An 8,439-nucleotide genomic window follows, 5' to 3' on the forward strand; every position below is an offset into this window, starting at 1 on the left:
AAGTCATTCTTGAATTAATATTTATTAATTATTGCATTATTTTCCATATGAACACCTGTAAACCTACTCTTACCCACCCCTGAATAACAACCACATAAAGAGGCTGGCTCACTGAGTAGAAACTGGAGAGAATTCCTTTGCAAAATGCTATTTGGGCACTTTTGTATTAACCAATAAGCACCCGATAGCAGCCCCTAGAGCTGCCCTGACAGCAGCCAGTACATGTTACCCTGGCAGTTATCAGTGATGCCCTCCCAAACAGGAAGCAATGCAGAAAGGCAGAGAAGTTCTTCTCCCCAGTTCAGCTTAAGAACCCTAGTTGGTGCATCTGCTCACTTGTCTTGAGCAGTTAGCCACTTAGTTCAGGTAATTACCAAGTGATGGATGAAAATATCCGTGATACTGTTTTAAAAATGTGTACTAAGTGATAAAATAATTTCTTTGCTTTTAAGTAAATGCGTAGCTACTACAGGTCCAAAGGCATAAAAGGGGGAGAAGCTCTAAAGTTGGAGCCATAAAATATACCTATTCAGCCCAACAGGGCCACTTAACCAGGTCTGTGACCTTGAACATGCCCCCAAACTTCTTTTTCTACATCTGTTTCTTCCTACTCTGAGGGGAGTGGCCAGGGGAAAAGAGATTCAAATGAAATCAGAGCTTAGGAAGGCTTTAGAGCCCTGGGCAAGCAAAAGGTGTTGGCACCATCATTGCCGCAAAGTGCCCAAGAGAGGTCTGACATGTCATTGATCAATGCTCTCACTAATGATTGCGGAGACCTTTCAATATTAATACTATACATGTCTGAGGACATGGAGGTCACTGACATCAACAGTATAAGTAAGTTGTAACAATGTTCCATGCTCTGTATGTGTACATATTGTATTTTTATTTATACAGCTTTGAAATTAGTATAGGTCTGTTTATGGATAATATGGTTTAATATTTATAAATGCCAACTCCATATATTCATGTGAACCAACTGGCATCTCAGATATTTTGTTGATTTATTTCTGAATACAAAAATAATGGAACTAAAAGCCTTAAAAAATCATTGATTGCCTGACCTGTGGTGGCGCAGTGGATAAAGCGTCGACCTGGAAATGCTGAGGTCGCCGGTTCAAAACCCTGGGCTTGCCTGGTCAAGGCATATTTGGGAGTTGATGCTTCCAGCTCCTCCCCCACTTCTCTCTCTCTGTCTCTCCTCTCTCTCTCTCTCTCTGTCTCTCTCTCTCTCTCTCCCTCTCCTCTCTAAAAAAAAAAAAAAAAAAGAATAAAAAAAAAAAATCATTGATTTGCAGAACTGCTAAGAGAATAATACCATTGGAGAAAGGGGCTGGGGGAGAGGGATATCACAAATTCTCTACATTCCTTTGCGACATAATGCCTTAAGATAGTGTTTGGGGGGATTTTGCAGGCTACGTCTTACACTCCAAATCAAGCCCCCTCTCCAGGTAATACAGCAGAATCACCAGTTCTGAGTGGAGCTTCCCACTTAAAGCACTAGCGCTGGGATAACTTGATAGTCCAAAAAAGTCTCTTAAATCCTCATTTTAGAAGCCAGGACAGAAGGCCAGTTGGCTTCAAATGCCTTAGGACTCCCAGCTCTGTTCCTTCTGCTTTGCACAGGGCCAGACTTCATTTCCTTCTTCCAAGTAATCTCAACTATGCAACAGGCTCTGAGGTTAGCATTTTGGCCGAGACAGATAAAGCTATTGTCATGGAGCTTTCTTGTAGTTGTTAATATAGACTATACACATGGGGGAAGTCATACTATAATGCTGGTTTCTGTCATAAAGGAAATGCTGGCTGAATTAATGGCCGAGTAACTTATTCCAAATCACAGCTCTGGTAAATGGTGGCAGAGACCCAAACTCAGGTTTCCTGGCTGCTGTTTTTCCTTATATCAGGCTCTCCACCCCTCTCTCAGGAAGAGGGTTGCCCCATTCCACATCCAAAAAGGCCCAGTCACCAAAAGCCTCTTGTGATCAGATGACATTTCTTCCAGCTCAAGACCTCTTAACATCCAAAGAAAATCAGGGACAAGCTGAGTCCCTCCTCCTCCAGCCCTTTACCCCACTCAGGAAGAGCTATGAGTGCTTTATAAGCGCCCTGCTGTCAGAGCCTACTCCCCTCTTCACTACTTGAGACGTTCCCAGTACAGAGGGAGCGCCCCTGCCCTCCCAGACCCTACAACCGGCTGGGGCAGCCAACAAGTCAAAAATAAGTAGAACATCCTTAATGGCTAGCTCTTAGGGAGAGCTGGACTCCTGGGCGCTGCTTTGGGGCAGCAAACCTCTGTTATATTAAGCAAATTTACTAGTAAGGCCAGGTGGTTCAATCGTACAGATTTAAAACCATCAAATTGCAAAGAAAAGGAAGCCTCACTTTTGTGGTCAGAATTATTTTCAATAAATAATAGTGCCATTCATAATATGTCTACTACATATCTGGGGTTTACGTGTAATAAATGGCTCAGGAGGTAGATATGTTTCCCCAAAGATAAGGGAACCCAAACCAGGAATTTCAGTCATATGCCCAAGTTCACACTCAGGAACTTGCAAGGCCCGCATTCAACTCAGGTTTCTGAGATGATTTTAAAAAGTTGAGTAGGGTTTGTAAGACACACACACACACACACATACATACATACAAACTGGATACACTACCATAAGACCATAGGACGTCGTCTATTAGAAGGCACATTACAAATGCACAGCATCTAGAAGCTGACACAGTCGGTCAAGAAAACGCAGGAAAGTGGGAACTGATGCTTACACCCTTCCCCCAAGGCGAAGAAAAGGCAACCCCTGAATTCTTAAAATAACTCTCGCTTCCTCTCCAAGGCTGAGGCACGGGACTGCTGCTCCGCAGGCCAAGAGGCGCCAGGCGCAGCGGGAGGGTGCACAGCAGTCACCGCCGCAGCCCCTCGACGTCACATTTCTGCCGCGGTTCCCCAGGAAGAAAGCTACCCACTGGCTTGGGAAGGGGCCGGGACTGAGGCCCACGCCTCGCCTCTGGGGACCCAGGGCCAGCGGGAAGCCCACACTGTGCAACCCAAAGAGTCTCCGCAAGGGTCCCGGCTGCGCGCCGGCTCCGCTGAGCGTGGCTTCCCCGCAGCGCTCCAGAGCAGCTGGCGCCGGGACTGCATCTGGCCCTCCGGTGCGCGCCCGAGAGCCCTGCGGTGCCCGCCCCCGCCCCTCCCACCACGCCCCTGCGCGGCTGGGGGGGGGCGGGGGGAGAGACACCTGCGGAGCTGCCCGCCCCCTCCTCCTTACCCCACCCCCGGCCGGTGGGTACAGGCTAAAGTCTGGGTGCCCTCACCGCCGGGCCGGGCGCCAGGGCTGCCAGGAAGCGGCGCGCGTCCTTCGCTCCCGCGGTCCGAGCCGTCTCCTGGCCCCCGGTCCAGGGCCGACCCCACGTCCAGGGCCGACTCCACGCCCCAGACTCCAGCCAGTGTCACAGCCGCGGTTCCCACCCAGCCTCCCCGTGCTCAAGCCTGGGACTCACCAGCTCCCGGTGAAAGTTGCGGATCGGCGGGGGCGGTGGCTGCGGCGCTCCACGGTGACTTGAGTTCAGAGCGGGGGACGCGACGGGGCGGCCCAACGCGACCCGGGTAGAGACGGGCTGCTGGCCAAGCACCGAGGACGCGAGGCGAGGAGTTGCGGGCTCAGGGCCCGGGGTGGCGCGGCCGCCCCGCCTGCCGCACCGGCTGGAGGCTGCAGCACGTTGGGCCCGGAGGCGCCACGGCCGGGAGCGAGCGGCGGGCGGCCCAGTGCGGCGGGAGAGGAACTGGCTGTCGCTAAGCTTGGTCGAGAGGTCCCAGCTACTTCCTGGTGCTCGGATTTGCATACTGCGCCCGGGGGGCGGGGAAGTGACCGTTTGGCCTTTGCCCAAGGTTGGATCTTTAGTGTGGCCGTCGCGCAGAGCTTTGAAGGCAAAGAAACCGGGTGTCCCAGTGTGCAGGTTGGAAGAGTGGAGCCGCCTCAGACCCACCATTCTCCTGTAGAGAAAACAGAAGGGTCTTCCAGGGAGACTCTCTGGAGTGTTGGAGTGGGCAAAACCTCATTCCTTCTCTTCCAACCTCCTCTCCAAGGTGTTGAATAGTGGGGTGTCCCTGGCAGCAGAGGGGGCGCACTCTGATCTTCCCACATTTGGAGTTCTGTAGAGAAAGGATGAGATACACCGTGTTGAAGCTCACGGTCTCGTTGAGTTCTTAATCAGTACAGAGTAAGATCCTTAAGAGTGTACACCAGGGATGTTCAAGTTATTGATAGTAAGGGGGCAAGGAGCTGTGGAGTTTAATGGCCTGGCAATTATTCAGTTCCTCAAAACTTCCATTTCCTCCCAGGAAAATGGAGATAAGAATTCCTACCTCACAGGGAGGATGAAATGCCTTCTATAAAGAGCTCACACTGTGCCTAGCACACAGTAATAATGGTCCTTATCATTCTTTCATTTTTACTATCTTTGTCAACATTGTGTTTGGTACATGTCAGGTGTGCCCAAGAATGACTACCTCTCCAAGCTCATGTTCCAAATTAGTAAATACCACTTACAAATCTAAGATGTAATATTAGTCTCCGTCACCATGGATGTCCGCTTGTAATCAAGATTCAGCTCACTGGGATCCCAGCTTTGCACTACACTGTAGAACTTAGAAATAAACCACCCCTTGTGGAAAACTTGGTCTTTGTGTTAATCATAGCAAATTCTTACATAGGGAATATTGGGTACCAGATTCAGGGCTAAGCTCTTCATTGAGACCAACTACCTTTTATTAAGAATGTCCTTAAGAGGCTGGCCCCCACCTAAGACAGCTACAGTCACAGTCCAGCAGCCAGCAGCCAGGTCGGCCACCTTGTAACACAATCCATACATCATGAGTTATTTGTTACTGGTAAGAGAGTAGAAAGGTTTGAAAACTACTACCTTAAGTGCAAAAAAAAAAAAAAAAAAAAAAAAGGCAGCGTGATTTATGCCTATGATGTTCATTGGATGCAGTGGTTAGTTTCCTGCTGAAAGGAGGGTTGGGTTACCTGTTGGAAGATGTTGAGCACATGAGTGAAATCTGTCACAGATCTTATGGAGCAATTCACTGCCGGAGGGCCCATTTCCTGCACTTTTCTTCATGATGACCTCTCAAATATATTGGCCCTAAATTAAAATATCTGCTATTACCAATGACTCCTTGAGATTCTGGCTAAAGGCATGTGGCAATAGAGAATGGGACACAAAATGTTTGGTGTTGATTAATCCATCTGGGCTATCCTGTGCTTTGTTTTTTGGTAAAATGTCTCTTGGAATAAGGAACACAGTATCATCAGGCAGAACTGGGCTTACACTCAGCTCCACCGCTTCTAACTCCTCACTCACAAAAATCCTAGTTCATCACTTGACTCATCTAGAGCACTTATAGTGGACATTTATTTAAAACTAGATTTAAGTACTTTTTAGCACTGTCTGCCTTTGTTTCACATGTTACCTTTTCTTTCAAGTACTGGTAGATAGTAAACCCCTCTTTGGAAGGTATTGCCCTTTCCCATTGTTCCTCTCAAAAATTCTGTTAGGTGCTTTAAAATATCTCCTTAGTATTCATAGACTGGTTCATTGATTGATGGACTGAGTGGTCTCAATAGCATTTTTTGTTGAGAATTGAGCACAGAATGGAATGATTAGATACAGGCCATAAATCAACGAAGACCCCTTCACAGAGTAAGCAGGCTTTGCAGAAGGTGAAGCATGTGACCAAAGAGGACAGAAGGAGCAAGGAGTGGAAATGGAATCAACTATGGATAGTCCATCTGCATTTTTCAGATTCCGCATTAGCAAATTCACTTTCTCACAATGCAAATCAAAACGGCAATGAGATACCACCTCACACCTGTTAGATTAGCTATTATTAACAAGACAGGTAATAGCAAATGTTAGAGAGACTGTGGAGAAAAAGGAACCCCTATACACTGTTGGTGGGAATGTAAAGTAGTACAACCATTATGGAAGAAAGTATGGTGGTTCCTCAAAAAACTGAAAATAGAACTACCTTATGACCCAGCAATCCCTCTACTGGGTATATACCCCAAAAACTCAGAAGCATTGATACGTAAAGACACATGCAGTCCCGTGTTCATTGCAGCATTGTTCACAGTGGCCAGGACATGGAAACAACCAAAAAGCCCGTCAATAGATGACTGGATAAAGAAGATGTGGCGCATATACACTATGGAATACTACTCAGCCATGAGAAATGATGACATAGGATCATTTACAGCAAAATGGTGGGATCTTGATAACATTATATGAAGTGAAATAAGTAAATCAGAAAAAACCAGGAACTGCATTATTCCATACATAGGTGGGACATAAAAGTGAGACTAAGAGACATTGATAAGAGTGTGGTGGTTACGGGGGGAGGGGGGAGAGGGAGAGGAAAAGGGGGAGGGGGAGGGGCACAAAGAAAACTAGATAGAAGGTGACAGAGGACAATCTGACTTTGGGTGAAGGGTATGCAACATAATTGAACGACAAGATAACCTGGACATGTTATCTTTGAATATATGTGTCCTGATTTATTGATGTCGCCTCATTAAAAAAATAAAATTATTAAAAAAAATTCACTTTCTCACTAAAATGTGTTTGTAACCCCAAAATCAATACTTACAGCACTTTCACCATCATTCCTAGACATAAGCACAGTATGTCATGTCCATTTCTCCACGCTTACATTCCCAGCTGAGGTCAAACACGGCGGTGCCCTCTCTGCCTTCTTGTTTTAGCTCCTATGCTATATAAACATTAAACACATGTCCTTTTTTTGATTACTATACTGCCATGGTTTGGGGGTTTTGGGGTGGTTTTTTTTTTTGCATTTTTGTAGTTTTTGTTGGTGATTTCACTATTTCTAGTGTTGAAATGCTGTCTAGTGTCCCCAGCACACAAGGCTATGATATGTCTAATGGAAAAAATATGTATGTTAGTAGAGCTTGGTTCAGGCATGAGTTATACTGCTGTTGGCTGTGATTTCAGTGTTAGTGAGTCAACAATATATATTAAATGAGGTATCTTTAAACAGATTCAAATGTAAAACAAGGTCACCTATATAAATCAATTGATGAAAATGTGGTGGCCAGAGGCTCACAGTAACCTAACTCTATATTGCTCCTAGGAATGATGATATAGTATTAGCTAATGAGTTGTTTTCAACAACTTTGTAGATCATAACTACTGCAAATAATGAAAATCGACTGCATAAGCACATACCATCACCCATTGATAGGAAAATGAAATGCCTGACTTCAAGAAAATTCTCCTTTATCACAGACCTTCATCATCACGTGTCTGACCATGGCCCTAAGAGCCAAGATTAGTCACTCCCGAAGCATACTTTCTCTACCTACCCTGCCATCTGCTCTGAAGCTCGTCCCACTGCTATGGTGTCCCTTGTGCCCCTTCCACTCTTCTGGGAGCTGCCCTCCAGGGGTTCAGACACCTCAGCCCAGCTTGGGGACTCTTACAGATTGTCTGCACAAGCCTTCTGGTTGGTCTTGCGGGAAGGGGAAGTGTGGAAACTAAGACTCTCCATCTGACTCTTACAAACATGGTTACAGACCTGATTTCTGAAGACCAAATAGCAAGTAATACAGAACAGTGGCACTCAGCCTTGGTGGCACAGGAGACTCCCCACCCAGGCCCTATGCAGATAACCAAATTACAGTGGGGGGCGTGAGGGGAGACCTGATCATCAGAAGCTTTAGAGCTCCCCAGGTGGTTCCAATGAGCAGCTGAGATTCAGAACCACTGTGACAGGGTGCCAAGCAAACATCCTGGGTGAATGTGGGATGTGTCTGCCAGAAAAATGGGTATTTAACTATCACCACCTTCCCAATAAACCACACTAGAAGGGCTCCCATCCCACATATTTTGGACTGATAATTTTAAAAAAAAGTTGTTTCAACTGGGGAAATCATAAAAATGGTGTAAATGTGCTTTATACATTTTTTCTGGAAATTCACCCAAAGTATATTCATTCACTGCCAATCTCTGTGTAATGCCAGGGTGTTTCCTCTGAGCACAAGTCCCCTGCTTGGCATTCTGTGTCATCTTTCCTACCTAAATAATACCCATGAAACCTCCTCTCTGATTTCTAATTACACCTTTGTGGAAGCAGGAGAAGGGCCTGCAAAGCTGTCTCACCCACAATCTCTTACCTTCTACAGCTGCTTCTCCAGCACCCAACTCAGCAGAATTATTTGCTTTTATTATTTACCTGTACCTGTTATCAAATATTCTACTTAGTTTACATAGAAACATTTGCCTTTGCCCTTTCCCTGGCTAGATAGCTCGGTTGGTTAGAGCATCATCCCAAAGCATAGAGCTTGCTGCTTTGATCCCTGGTCAGGGCACATATAGGAACAGATGAATGTTCCTGTCTCTTTCTTATTC

General features: G+C 46.2%; 1 protein-coding gene across 2 annotated transcripts in view; it reads right to left on the reverse strand.

The window, feature by feature from the left end:
* The window catches only part of LYN (LYN proto-oncogene, Src family tyrosine kinase), a 132,814-nt gene extending 129,026 nt beyond the window's left edge, over nt 1-3,788 (reverse strand). For both annotated transcript variants that reach the window (XM_066379040.1, XM_066379037.1), the window contains exon 1: nt 3,508-3,788. The gene's annotated coding sequence lies outside the window, so the exon portion shown is untranslated. The remainder of the gene's footprint in view (nt 1-3,507) is intronic.
* Between the last annotated feature and the right edge of the window lie 4,651 nt (nt 3,789-8,439).

This window comes from Saccopteryx leptura, chromosome 3 (genome assembly GCF_036850995.1).
Source record: "Saccopteryx leptura isolate mSacLep1 chromosome 3, mSacLep1_pri_phased_curated, whole genome shotgun sequence".
Taxonomy (NCBI): domain Eukaryota; kingdom Metazoa; phylum Chordata; class Mammalia; order Chiroptera; family Emballonuridae; genus Saccopteryx; species Saccopteryx leptura.